The sequence below is a fragment of the Argiope bruennichi genome, chromosome 1, assembly GCF_947563725.1.
Source record: "Argiope bruennichi chromosome 1, qqArgBrue1.1, whole genome shotgun sequence".
In the NCBI taxonomy this organism is placed as follows: domain Eukaryota; kingdom Metazoa; phylum Arthropoda; class Arachnida; order Araneae; family Araneidae; genus Argiope; species Argiope bruennichi.
Window position 1 is genome coordinate 81046824 of NC_079151.1, and position 16566 is coordinate 81063389.

Here is a 16566-nt window from a genome sequence, read left to right on the forward strand (position 1 = left end):
TTTCTTAAATTTAGCTGATTAAGCATTTATTTTAGGCAAGTAATATTCACATGATAGCATAACACAGTGGATGGATAGAAATTCAGAACTTGGACCTTAGAAATGTTAAAAAGCCAAACTCCCGTGCTTGTTAAAAGTTAAAGTTAAAATAAAGTTTGAATTCAAGTCTTTGAAAATAATTAAATGTAAAAACAAAATAGAATTTATTACATTTCTATAAATTTATATGAAATAGATTATCAATGATTTCGGAATTTAATTCCGGAAATGGATAATAAAATGGTATTATCATAAGTTCATTATGATAACTATGACTATTTTCAGCTTACACACGCATAAAATCAATAAATATGTCTTGACATTCATTAATTCGATGAATCGAGTATAAAGTGCAAATGCATTTTTAAAAGAAATTTAAACAATTTTGAATGCAAAGTGTGATTGCTTAGAAAAAACTTTAAAATAAGCATGAAGTTTTTATTTTTGTTAGTATTATTTTGGAATTATTTTTCTAATTCAATTGCTAAATAATTTGAACTACGATATCATTTAAAATTGATGCAAAGGAAACAAAGAGAAATAACTTTACAAAATAGTTTATTTTTAAAACTAAAACATTTTTCTACGAGCAAAACCAATATTTCCAATATTGATATCGTTCCATAAATATGGTTCCATAAATAAGTTTCCATAAATAGGGTGGCATTCGATCGGTCCGAGATTCGAAACATTTTGCCTTTGAAAATTGATTGATAAAAATGGCAGAAAAGGCGAATGTCAGATTGTGGCATCTATAAAGTTTGCAAAGATAGCAGACAAAAACAGTTCATGCGATTGAAAATAAATTTCCTTTTCTTTTCTGTTCGATAATTTTTTTTGTAGGAATCACTTATTTTAGTCCACTACCTTCCGAAAATATACGAAAGGGAAAAATCGTTTTATGATAAAATTTTAAAAATAGAAAGGACAGTCATTGGTTATTCTTTTTTTATAGAAAATAACTTGAGAATTAATTTATCTGGTAAAGAACTATGGATACAGGAGCAAAAGAATTATGATATTTCATTTAGTATTCAGATGGTGTAAAAATGCATAGGATTAAACAGTGTAAATGAGTCTACACGTTGATAAGTTGTTTATAAAATTGTATTGCTTTATATAAGTTCTTGCATTTTTTCTAGTCATATTAGTAGAAATCTTAAACTTTTGAAAGATGTAAAGAAAGAAAAAAGATGTTACATTTTATGATTAAATATTTATAGAAATATTACTATTTCTATTAGAAGAATAAAAAGATTTATCTCTGTTTACTTCTTGCTAATTATCTGTTGAATGTAGAAATAGAAAGATCAATTAAATTTATATTTAGCAATAATGAAATTCTTTTCATTGCTGTGATATACTAAGTTAAAAAAGTTGGAAGTTTTGCTCAACTCATAATTTATATATATTCATTTAATGCATAATTTTTTTCTTTAATACTATGTTGTTGATTAAGAGAATTTTCCGTTTCAATTTTTTTTTACTTTAATTCTAATTTGAATTTCAATCTGTGATTAAAATGTACTTGAAAATTAATTCGTAATTTCTTTGACTATTTCATTCCTTTATGTAGAACCAATGATTTCATTGAAATACCAAATAGCATTACATTACTGTAAGGGACTTTTCATGCTTATGTCAAGTAAAACTTCACCAATTAACATTTTTCCCCTTGGAACTAAATTAATAAATTTGATAATTAAACATAAAGACTTATCATTAAATATTTTAAGTTTGTATATAGTAATTTACAGAAATGTCAATTATTTATCCACAATGTGAGGTTAAATAATTTCTCTGTTTTATAAAGGATTGTATTCTTATGTGTTGATTACTTTCTTACTAGTTAATTTGAAACAACATTTCAGAGGGCGTATTAAATGCATAATTTTATGCAAATAATTTGACTCGAGTAACAAACTTAATTATAATGTTTATTAATATAATAAATATAAAATAATTATATAATGTAATAAATAAAAAAATTATTAATATAGCAAATATATAATATAGCAATAATAAACAAAAAACAATTGTCAAAGGCTATTTTTTGTGAATGAACCAATTTACCAGGATTAGCCCTGCTTCGTTGTATTGTGTGTGTTTCAGAAAAAAAAAATTTAAATTCTGAAAAAAAATAGAAAAAAATGAGTCATATTACTTTCACATCTAAAAGATTTGATCAAAGTTTGAATATCATGAAGAATAAACACTGTGCCATTTTGTGTAAAAATACTTGAACAACCACTACAAAATATGTTATATTTACTTTTAGCATTTATATTTTAAATAATGAAAAGTACTACAAAGTTATTTGCTTTTACTTTAAAAGAACTTTTAAATTACCTCTTCAACAAGATAAATACTCAATACATTAATTTGTCAATATTAATTCCTTCATATTCATTTTCAAAATTTTTGAATATAGTATATTGCAATAACTTAATTCATTTCATACGAGTTGGAAACATTCTGACAAATCTTCAAATCATAAAATAATTTCAATGTGATTTTTGAGTTTACAATTCTTCTAAACAACAAAAAAATTTAATAAAAAAGAAAAATGCATCAAGAAAGTAAGAAAAAAAAATAAGAAATTGAGCTTTTAAAAATTCCGAAAATCTGGAAACCTTACACCGCTACAAAATTTGAAAAGCCAATTGTAAAACTCAGACATAAAACACAGAACAGATATTCATTAAAAAAAAGCATATTTCTTGGATGAATTCCTGAAAAATGTTCTCTAACTCTCTGGAAGTATAAATGCGTTACAATTTTATTTCTGAATATTTTATCAATTGCTATATTTCAAATTTCAATTTTTATTAAAAAGGACTGGGAAAAAGTTAGAAAAAAATGAACGAATACAATAAACTCATTTATAAATTTAAAGTATTCCATTTTTTTTATTTTGTTCTTTTTTATTATTTATTCAGACCCACAATTTTCCAATACTCGTTTCATAATGCCAACACCTCTTTTTATAAATATATCTCATTATAATCATCAATTACATTATGAATATTGTTACGTAATTCCATTATATCTTGTATGTGTGAACATCAAGTTGCTTGGAGCTACCTCAACAGAAAAATTTGAGAGGTGAATATGCAACTTAGAATTTTCCTTCAGTAGCTTTCAGAATGTAACAGAGTTTCAAATTCCATACACATTTTCTATTTCGGTATCTACGGTTTTTTAAAAAAATATTTTTCTATATCTCAATGAATAAGCATGTATAGCCCTGAATTAGATATTTACTGATATAACTGTAAAGGCATTTACAATTATACAAAAAAATTATCCCCATAGCTTACATTTTTTTATTTAAAATTGCTTACAAATTTGAAATCAATCATGAGGATTTTTTATTCATAAATGATATTAATTATTTATAATGTAATATAAAAATACTTACAGAAAGTGTTTTTTGAAACTTAGCTTTAAATTTAGTTTGATAATTAAAATTATTAATATCATAGTTATAAATTTATGTACTACATAAAAATAATGATTTCATATGTCTTGTTCATATTTCTAAAATTTAACATACTCATCAATAAAATTTAGAATAATTCCGAAATTTAATTCAATGTTTGTCATCCTATGGAATAGCTGAAGAAATATTTTTCTATGAGAATTGTAATAGAATTATCAAAAGAAGTTATTATTTTCAACAGTAGTTTCATGATTAATAATTATTTTACAAACTATTTTTATTTAGATTTAAGAATTTGTATGAAAAATATATTAACGCATATATAATATCATTTAGATATCTTGTATCTCTAATATTTTATATCTCATCTCTTACAAAATGAAAATGAAATTCTCAGTGAACTTAGTGCTATAACAGATCGTGACAAACTAACAAGAAAAAAAGTGGTAGTAATTTTAAATTGTAAGTAATAAATCTCATTTTTTCTAATAGTAAATATGTTATTACAAAGTTATCAAAAATTTTTTTCATTGAAGTGTGTGTGTTTGTGTTTTAAATTTTCATGCAATTACTAATGATTAGGCAGTGTGTTAAATATTGAGAGTATTTTTTTTAAAATTCTTCTCAGCAACTATTAAATCATTTGAGGATATTAATATAAATTACTAATTCTCAAGCTTTCTTGAACTAGCTTATTTTTTATCTCATAACATTTTATTCACAAAAATAAGCTGTTATTTTAAGAATAACTGTTTATTTTTGTAAAACCCGAAGAATTAAAATTGCGAATTAAAATTAAATTATAAATAACTCGAATTTCAATTTAAGCTGTTTAAAGCTCTATGCACTTGATTTTGTAAATTATCATTTCTCAAAGGAAACGATGTATCAAGTCAAACATCTGCTCTTTATACTCAGAAAGGATTGTAGCAATTCATCAGTTGATAATTACGTATAAACGAGACGTAAATGGGTGGGACAACTCATTCGCTGATCCTCTTAAAGTGGATAAAAGTACATCATTCATTAGTCTTAGGATTAAGTTGGTGATATAGGGAAATTAATTATTCATTATTTTTGTGCAATATTATAATATTAAAACCATTGGATGAAAGGATGATTTTTAGAATAAATGTAAAAGGAAATTTTGAATTATGGATATACTTCAAAGGTGACATATAAGTAGTTTTCGGATTGTTTTACAGTATTTTCGTAGTCAGAGTGCAAGAATATCTACAATTTGAGTTACAAATGCTTTTTCAAAATTTGTGTTGATAAAAATCATTTCTAAATATCAAATTAATTTTTTTAGGAATATGTTTTTTTTTAATTTGGAAATATAGTGAATGGTAGAGAGTTCCTTAATCACTGAATATAAATTTTCAAATATATTTTAGTGGTAAGATACTTATTGTCCCACAAGGAAAAGCTTTGTTAAAAGCAATATTGAATTTTTTTAAAGAATTTATTACAATATTACATGAAACAAATCTACTTTTTAAGAACTTAAAAAACGAGAAGAGTGACAGAATAATATTCTGTTACATTTTTAAACAAATACATTAGATGTTATAAAAACTAATAAAATTATATCTGCTTTATAATAAATGAAAGGATATTTCAAATATTTTAAGAGAGCAAAATTGCATTTAATTGTTAGGAACATAAAGTAGTTATTTCTTTCATAATATATTTCCTCATTGTTTATTATATAATCTATTTGGAAAGTAGAAATTCATTCATTATTTTGAAATGGAAGTTTCAAAAATTTGGAGCAAAATGTATATTAACTATAAAAATTCGTATCCTTTTAATGTCACTCTGAGTAGATCCATGTTTATAAATATTTTATATTATTAATTCGGTGAATATAATGGCAAATAAAGAATTAAATAGGACAATCGGTAAAAAATTAATTACTTTAGTCCACGCATTTTTTCTTATAAATTAATACTTCTAAAAGTTAGACAGAAATTTACACATAATTAGTGTTTTGTTAAAAAATTGTTAGGTAATTTATTAATGACACTATCTTGAAATTTATTCAAAAACTCTACAGAAACATGTTATACCATGTCTAATATTATTTATAGTTTCATCTAAGATTCCATTACTTTTACAAGATCGCTTTCGCGAGTGAATGGAATGAACTGAATTCGCTAAAAAATAATATTATTTTTAGAAAAAGATTTACCTTTGCTAAATTTAATGCTTGTTTAATCTTTTTCTCACTCAGCAGGTTTTAAATAGATTTATTAAAAAATTCAAAACAGAATATTTCAAATAGAGTTTTGTGTTTTTATTTAATTACTGTTCCGTTGCAGAGAACTCTATTTCAAGCTATTAGGTATATTTAATCGTAAATATCTAAAAATAAAGCTGTTAGAAATTTCCTTTGTACTTGAACCTAAGAAGAAAATACAGTTAAACGGTTTTTTAACTTTAAAATATTCTAAGGAATTCGATTTCTTCATTTTTTATGCTTTTCTAGGGTCATAAGCCCGCAAGGAATGTTATGGGACGTAGAGTTTATAGATCTGAAAAATCATCTCATTGATATTCCACATTTTTCGAATCTGTTATAGAAAGGGTAAACTTTAATCCTAGGAGTTGAAGGAAAAGAAAAATTGAATTTCAATAAGAAGCAAACACAATGAAAGGATTTCTCAGAAGGAAAAAAAGAGATTCACCCACCGCAGTTTACAAATGTTTAAACCCAAAGTATACGTTCTTGCTCCCTTTACTTCTACCAGATAGTTTCTTCAAAAAGTTATTGGTTTTGAGAAGTTTATTCTTGACATCAAACATTTGAGGTTGTAATATATTGTTTCTTTTTCAGAGGACCTAGGGCATATTTAGATTTTCGTGACTTGAATATGGCGAGTGCGAAGAATAAAACTATTCTTTGAAACATTCGATGCTTCTGTATTCTAGTGATAAAATGATAGCAAATTATAAAAAAAAAGAAAAAAAATATTTGAAAATAGGCTTTATAATTGAATGAAATATAAAATTAAAATATCGCGACAACTTCTGAATACAAATAAATGAAATTAAAAAAGTAATTTGACTTGGAATATATATTTGATATTGAAAAACGGAATAGAACCAGAGGAAAAGAAGCGAAGAACTATCTTAAAATAATTTGTCAAATTACTTTAAGAATATGTTGAATTTTATTTTAATTTTATTTAAAAATACAACCGGAAACGATAAAACAATTTAACATGAGTGTAAATATATCTAATATAAACTTAAGTTCATGTTAACCCTTAACTGAGGGGCATGCGGTCTGTGAGACCGCTAGCGATGGATTTTCGGTCACCCCTTTTCTATTTTTAGCTCACTTGAATGGATTGACTCTGTAGCTTACTATTTTGTGACCTTCAACACCCGTGCACTTTTTCAACAGATTTCAGCGGATGCATTTAAAAATAATTCAGTTATTTCTTTGACCGCGGTCTCTAAGATCGCATCTCCCTGTAAGTGTCCTCCTTTAGCAGGTAACAACAAGGATAAACAAGGCTTAGCAGATGACGCTAAAACTTAGACCCTTAAATATCATCCAATTTAATGATCCTATTATGACGCAGTGCTCCAGATGCTTTTAAATGAAACAGAAAGTGATTTTAGTGATAAGGATAATTGTAGAGAAGAGTTTTTCGATGAAATTTCGCATTCAGCTGATTCTGATATGTATGCTCAAACATAATTAATTTTTCTAATGATAATGTATTTTTGAAAAAAATTATAAAACATATTATTATACCAAGAGATATATATACAAAATTTATAGGTTGACTTTTATATTAGTACTTAACCTATATGTTTAAAATGCTCTAGAAAACTGTGCTATGAAAGTTACACAAGTCGATAAAAAATGGCCAATTTTACCCATTTTAATTGTTTTTTTATTTTTCATATAATTGTTGAATTTTACATTATATTGTGTTCTATATACCTTCATATACTGTAAAAATAAATATGATTTAAGAAGTAAAAAGTAATATGTTTTTTCAAGAATATTAATTATTGTAACACGTAAATTGAAAAGAAAATCTATGTTCCAGCACATTTACTTTTTTAAATGATAATATATTTTGAAAAATTTCTAAAACATATCTATATATATCAAGAAAAACATCTGCAAAACATATTGGCAGTTTTTCATACTAATACAATTATTAGAAAATTTAATTTGAGTGTAAATGAAATGCGGTCTCGTATACCGCACCTCCCCAGTTAAGTCCTAAAATTTCACCGCCCCAGTTAAAACTCTCCTAGCATTTATTGTACCATTGTTACTAGAAACACGCTTTTGTAGCATATAATAATAATATAATTTTTATAAAATGATCTCAGTTGAAAAGTAATTAAATTACCGGTGATTATCTATTAGCTTCCATAAATATAAATTAAAATTTTTTTTTAATAATTTTTGCTAAATAATTTTGTATTTATATGATACAGAAAGAAAAAAATTATAAGTCTAACAAAAATTGAGAATATAAGATTTAAAATGAAGCAATTGGTATAAGAAATAAATGCGGTATTTCTTGAAATACACAAACATAGGTAATCTGAAAATTGACAAAATTCAATGGCTTTGAAATTTATAAAAAAAAGGACGTGCTGCTGAATTCAGAATAACTTTAGTTAAATAAACCTCTCATATTCAAATCTATTATATACAATATATAAATTGAAATTCAGCAGACATTACCTTTTCTATAACTAGCCAATTCCTGGTAGGAAGATTTTTTTATCGAAATGTTGGTTTCACAGATTTTATGTCTAGTTAATTGGTATCACTGAAAGATAATCGATTTTAGTTTTAGGCAGTTTTTATCTCAATTCAGCCATTTTATAAATGAAAGAACGTTTATCAGATTTATTCTCAAATTATTTGAGCTATATTTCAAAACTTAAAAGGAGTTCTAGAAAAAATAATAGAAAGCTAACATGTATATGGAATTGCATGAAACAACCAGAAGATAAAGAAATTTGTTAAAAAGAAATATCAATTACTAATCAATCAAGATAGTAATATCAATTACCTTTACATTTTGTATTTATGAAACATGATTGCATTTTGGATAATTTTCTTTTATATGCACTTATTAAAATTAAAAAAAAAAAAAACTCTTCGTGAAGGTAACAGCAGCGATTTTGTAGGATAAAATGAATATATAGAAAGATAATTCTATATTGCAAAGTATTATTAATTTATTCCACCTAATAATCATAGATTATAAATAAAGTACACTGATAATTGCGGATATTGCTGACAGTAATTTCTTCAGTGAAAAACTGATATTGCTGACAATAATTTCCGCTGTGAAGAATTGAAATTGCTGACAGTAATTTCCGCTGTGAAAAACTGATATTGGTAATGAAAGTTTTAGACAGAGGATGGGAAAAGGTAAGGCAAAGAAAAAAAATTTCGAACTTTAAGCGCGCAGAACATTTTAAAGTGCATATCATTTAAAATACGCCAAAAGTGAGAACTGATAATTTAACGGAACGAATCAAGTAATCTGCAGATTATTAAACTATGCTCTTTCACAGAAAAAAAAATCAGTCACAAAATTTATATACTAACAGAAAAAAAAACATTTAAAAAAGAAATGTCTTTCTTAATGTTTTATCTGTGAATAGTATAACGTATTTAAAATTGCACTAAATTCATCGTTTCCAATGATAATAATCATTTTCAAATTCATAAACAAATTCGCAAGAAAAAGTTATCCAACATACACAGTTTGGTAAACATGCTTTATTGATATCGAATATATTTATTTATTATCGAATATATTATATCTTTAGTAAAAAAACAGGTGGCTCCAAAAGTAGACAATTAAACTCTCTCTATATATAAATATCAATAGTAATTTTTTTTTTCTTTTATAACTTTAAAAATTCTTGAAACCTAATGCTTACATTTTACGATGGAATATATGACATAATTTCCTGTAATGCATTAAGGTTCAATATTCGAACCAATTGTTCTAATTGGAGCAGGAAATGACTATACAAACAAAACTGAGTTAAAACGATCCAAAAGAAACTATGGTATATGAAAAGAAAGAGTATTCGGTAAAATATCGTAGGATATTTGTTAGATAGATCAAAATTAATGTATGTGCGACTCTTCTGTAGATTCGCATTTCCTTCCTTGGCCGTACTTGAAATTAGATATCTTTGCTCCGATGTGTCACATTTGCAGTCAAAGGTTCCCAAAATTCTACCGAAAACTGATATTTAATCAACATGACATCAGGCAGAAATTCAGCAGTAATTTTGGCTTCACTCATTTCGAACAATGGATAATCAGTAACAAAGAATAACACCTAAATCAGTATCATGCTACTGCCTCAGAATTTCGTTCTCTGCAACTTGATTGCAATTTTGCAGATGGGATACTTCTGATATGCCATTGGGGAAGCATAATATCAGTTTACTGGAGCCCTTGCAGTGGAAAAATGTATTTTCAAAGGAATGGCCTGGCTTAATTTATGTTTACACCATATATATATATATATATATATATATATATATATATATATATATATATATATATATATATATATATATATATATATATATATATATTGCTGTAGTTCTTAAATTTTTTTTAAGCTCTAGATATATACTCCATGTGTGCTAACAAGTATTACAAACATAAATCAATACTCGATTCACAATGAACGGAAGTTTCAAAGGAAAAGAATATAAGCATAAATGCAAATATAAAGGGGGAGGGGATATAATCAAATTTGCTGTATGTTAAGGATAAAAAAAGTCCATTAAACGACGATGAACCTTATATGTATTATATTTTTGAACACTCAAAGATTATACCATACATTATTACTGATATAATAAAATTATATTTTCTCAAATAGTATTAACAGTATTATGTAAAATCAACAAATATATGCGTCATCTTTACTAAAATCTCTTAGATAAAGAAAAAAGGAAAGCATATTTATATTCAAAATAAATTTAATTAAATGAGCCTTTCATATTCAGTTATATTATATACAATATAACAGAATTGAGTATGAATTCAACACAATTTTATAAATTATCATCAAATGAGGAAATAAGATTGAAGATTACGTCAACAAATTATACGAATTCAATGTTTAACAAGATGTTTTAATAAATGTTTGCAGTCGAAACTTGATTTCTTAATTTTTTTGCAACCATAGATAAGGATTTATCGATAAATAGCTTTTAGGAAAGAAATTATTATAATAATTTCCGGTATTTGTGTCAAAGTGGGAAATTGGAATGTTTTTAAGGAACGAATATAAGAATTACATATTTATATCGACATAGGAATGATTATTCATAATATATAGAAAAATTCTTGATGTATTGCAATTATGAAATAATTTGTTTTGTCATTAAAATTAAAAACTGCTTTTTTTATATCTCTTATTTCCACAATAAATTTGAATTTGCATTTAAAAAAACATATTTAATTTATTTTTAAAAAAAATTAAAAGTAATTTTTTAATCATTATTTTAAAACCTGAGAAGTAATTTAAATAATAATTGATAAATTGATATGAGGGAAAATCGAGTTTTCAATTTAACATATTGAAATACAATATTAAAACTTAAATGTAAATAAATGGAGAACTAATGTAATTCGACTATCAAGAATACACTTATGAGAGCTCTTTAAAATTAAAGAACCTTTTCCGAACTTGGCATAGTTCACAATCTAATTCATTCTTTGTAAAAACCATTCTATTCGTATGTATATCACTTTTGTTTAATATAAAAGTTTCCTTTCTGTAAATTTTAATAAAAACGAAACAGCTATATTAAAGACTCAAATATTTGTGTAGTTACTTTAGTGAAACTTATTTAGGAAAACCATATAAATTCGTAGTTTAATTAAACATACAATCACCAACTTAGAACTGCTTAAATATGAGATGCTAAGTGGATGTCAAAATTGCTAACTTTGAACAAAAGTGAATACTGGGGGAAGTGTGTCGTGAGCTTCAAAATCTGATTGATGGGCGTGGTGAATAGTATCTGAAATCCATCATTATTGGTGATGACGGCTTCTGAGCTTCGATCTGGAAAATGGACAGACTAGTTCAGTTAGGAAATTTCTAATTTCTCTAGTACAAAAGATGGACTGATATTTGATTTGCAGTCTAAAAGATCTCAGAGCTACCAGCATTTTAATTGAATGAACCATGGCGTTGACAAATAAATGAATGTGGGGTCCTAATTGGTTGATATCTCGTTAACACTGACGAAATATTTTACATTAACATTGTTATTAGCTAATGATATAAAGTGGCCCTGATATCTTATCTAATCTACATATATAATTTCTGAACACAGGATGATATTGGCTTGCTTAGGTTTTTTAGATTTAACAATAAACACCAAAAAGCACCTTTCTTGCAGATACTAAATACTATTTTAAGTTCATAAATCAGATAATAAATTATCTGTCCATCAAATTTTCAAATAATTTCTGATATTATTTTCATTATAGAAGGGATTGCAATCACAGGTTTTTAAAATGAGTTTAAAAAAATTAAAACCAAACTATATGGAAATTTTAATAATGAAAATAACCAATAAGCTCAAAATTGAATGACTATATATCTTTAAAAAAACAACTCTACAAATTTTATTAATTTCAAAGAGGATTATTTATTGTTTGGAAACTAATATAAATAAAGCTTTATTTGAGTAAACAAATGCAATACTAAACAATTTAAATATAAATTAATAATCATGTTCTTAAGGAGTTGGTATATAAAAGAGAACCCTGCTTAGCTGATGGATATTAACCAAGTGAATGCTCGAATATTTTATGAAAATTTCTAGAAAATATTCCTTTCCCTCAAATTCAATTGGAAAAGGGCATCTAAAGCAACAAATCAGGTACTACTGTTATTAAATTTATCACGCTTAACGGAGCTGCGGAGTTTCGCATTTATATCCAGACGTTTCGGGAGTTTGCCGAAGTTTTGTGGAACAAACGTTTGGAATCCTTCAGTACTGATAGAGTTAAGAACGCAAATTATGGTAAAATAATTTAAATATTATATTTATAGTTATAAAATAAATTTGCTATTTGAATGTTCTAAAAAATGACAGTATAAGCTATTTATTAAAAAAATTTGCAAAGTAAATAGTATTACTTAAGGAAAAAGAACGCTATAGTATCTCATTGATTTAATTTTTATAGAAATTAGGTATTTTCAATTTTACTCTGATTCAGGCTTAAATCATAGTAAGAAAAATCTGGAGATATTCACAGAAAACATCAGAATAACATATTTTAAATGTGCAGAAACCAAAAAGTTGGCAGTTTGTTTTACACGTTTATATAATCTCATTTAAATTTATTTGTGGGAAAAAATATTGATGAGATCTATTTTTTTCTGATACTGTAATCTTATAAATATTTTGATAGTAATTTGTGTTCGTTTTCACCATATAAAAACTTATTTATAAAATATGATGCAGAAATTTTAGAATTTAAGAAAATAATAATGTACATCAGATATACTTGCACGCCTTACGCATATTTATAATTTATAAAGGAATCTCTAAATAGATAATTATAGACAAATATTATGATATGTTAACTCTATTTACCAATATTATCATTTTAGCTTGCAGAGCTACTTAATATTTCCCAAATAAGTAAAAATAGCTTTAAACAACATTTTTTGCGTATGTGTTTATTGAGACATATTAAATGAACTTATTACTTTTCTTTAATAACTATTTAGATATCTAGAGTTAAAGTAATTGAAAAATAGATTAGCTAAAAAAATATTTTTAACTGTCACCATGTATCTTAGTGAATATAAAAGAATTATGCATAATGCAAAAATCGTCACTGAATAAGTCAACTTTATAATATGATTTAGAATAAGAATTTACTACACATTTCTTGCTAAAAAGAAGTTTAATGAGACCTTCTGAAATTGAGAAAAGTCTTCATAAAGCAAAGAGGGCATATGTGATACTTTCATAAACTATTTGTTGGCGGGGAAAAATGTTTTTTTTTTCAGTTTAGTAGTTACAGTTTAGAAGACCAATCTCTAATAGTAATGTATCACTCTCTTTTTGTATGTATGTTGGCTTTCTACAGAACAGAGTTTTAGACCGATCCTGAGAGAGGACAGGTCTACAAACAAGTCTTGATGAGGTACAAACATATTTTGTAAGATGGTAATATGAACTTTGAAGCGACTTCATAGATTGAATCCTTTGATTCCTGAAGACAGTTGCATACGGGATTGCATACTGAGTTCTGTTGCATACGGGATATTTTTTGTCACGGAACAGTGAAATGAACTCATTTTCCTCCTTTAATATGGGTAGTAGAAAATCCAAAGGTGTCACTAAGTAGTTAATATAATCGTGACTGAAAAAAAATCAGCAACTGCTTTTCTTTGGAGTAATAGAAGATGTGTACTGGAAGAATAAAACGCATTTTTTTTTCAATTCTTACTGATAGTAAGGATTTACAATTTTCTCTATGTAGTTTAGTTAAATATATTCAAACAATTTATTTATAAAATACTGCCGAGCACCGTTGTTCTCGGCAGTATTTTATTCCAAGTACATATATAAGCATGTCATTAAGTACTTCTGCAACATTTCAATTTGTAATTATATTTCCGTGTATTAATTTTAATGCCGGAACAAAAACCTCTTTACAATTTGCAGACGGAAATTATCGGAGCCGCCAATGTATATGAATACTAAAATAAAATTTAATGATATTTTATAGCATAATACTTTCTGAAAGTTATAGTAATGCTTCGATTTATATTATCAGAAACGTTTCGGTAAGTATTATCCGATATTTCTAGATATATATATATGTAAAGTCGTTTAGGCAAAATATTTTAATCAAAGCATTTTTTATTATTTTGAAAGATTATTATTAGACTAATAAAAATGAGAAAGGTTATTGAATTTTTCATTAGTATTGATTTTCCTGTCTGTTAATCAAATTTGTTATTCAAATTTTGAAGAATATTTTAGAAAATTTTTATAAATTCGGAAATTCAAATTTTATAAATTCGGAAAAAGTTTAGAAAACATTTTATCATAAAAGGGTTTTATTATAGGTTTCTGAAAGGCTATGTTCAGGATTTTAAATAATTGCCATATTTTAAGAAATGAAGTTATATCACTGATATGCTCTTTGTCAATATTAGATCGAATCCTTTGAAAATGAAATTTATTTTCTTGTATTTTACATATTTTTTCTAAGCTGTATGGAGTATTTATTTTAAAAAAACCGAATTTAATAAAACAAGTTAAGGGGGAATTTTATCAGTGTGCTTTAAAGAAAAATAATTTTATTTATTATTATATGAGTCTTAATAACTATTTTAATTATTATATGAATAGTTTAATATTTATTTGAAATTTTGTACCAATAATTCTGAAATCATTTTTACTATTGAATTCGCAACTATGAAATTTCTCATGTATAAGATTGAAACTTAATTAAGTTGATTTGTTAATTGATAATCAGGTTACCAATATAGTATTAAAATCTTGCAATGTATTGAAAATAAAAAACGCATGAATTTTACTTCTCTGCTACATTCTTAATAAATTTAATAAGAATGTATATATATATATATATATATATATATATATATATATATATATATATATATATATATATATATATATATGTTTCTAAAATTTGATTCCTTTAATAAAGCAGACATTATAGAATTTTAATTTAAAACATGTTACATTTCTTCTTATGAGAAAAAATTATAATTTTTAGAATAATAATGGGGACACTAGTAATTCACTACAGATTCCGATTTGATATTGAATTTAAGACTCAAAATTTATTGCTTAGTAATGCTGATAGTTCATTGCTTAGATATGGGTTTTTACGGCAATATTACGAAAATCAAAATACAAATTTTTTTATGATATTCTTCTAGTTTTTCTTTCAGCTTTTCTTCTTCATGTGAAGTAAAAGTTCATTATCATTTTAAAGTATACGCTTTGCCTTTTATAGGAATACTGGAGTCTCCTTTTTTTATCCTATAAATGCAACGTGACTTTCTTCCTCATTAGAAGAAAAGCACGTTCACCCAGCGTTTTACATGGAATTGCTTTTTTTGCAAAAAATTATTGACTTTGGGATGCTAAAAACGAGCCTACTCTTATCCTATAGAATGGCATTACGGCAAATTACTGCAGTCTTTGGAAAGTAATTCACTTGTTCCGGACCCCTAACATACTTTATTTATCTTAAAAATATGTTATATTAGTGCAAGTTATTTCCACTGGTATAAATTAAACCCAAATTATTGATATTATATGACAAATATTATTTAAAAATTAAAACTTAAATATTTATTCGTTTTTAAAAATTATACTTTTTATCTTGTGTTTCTTCTATTTTGCTGCTTTTTCTTCTCTTTTAACCTCTAATACTATTAATAACTATAAAAATCCAAATTCAAATAAAAAGAGGGCATATATCTATATTTATGTCTGTCTGTCTCTCTCTCTCTCTCTCTATCTATCTATCTATCTATCCATATATATATATATATATATATATATATATATATAATGATACTTTTGGAATCCTGTCGGTTTCGAATCCTGCCGGTTTCGAATCCTGCCAGCCAAATAATATGTAACGTATTTTGGTTTAAGTAGAACGTAGGTTTGAAGCAGTGAAGAGACTTTGTAGTTTTAATTTCGTTTTATTCTCTCTCGAGAAGGAAACATGATTATTTACAAGAAGGCGCAGCGAGGCACAAAAGCAGAAGGCAAAAAAGGGTCGAAGAAATGATCATTAGCCTTCTATAACATAAGATATCCGGCCACGCGCGGTTGGCAAAAGTATCAAATGAAGTATCACTTTCATTTAATACGTAGGACTGAAGGCTCATTATTTTTACAAAGGAATTAATTAAGCCGAAAGTGGAATTGGATCACGAAATAAGAGAATATTTTACTAGGGTCTAAATTAAGAGTTTATATATATATATATATATATATATATATATATATATATATATATATATATATAT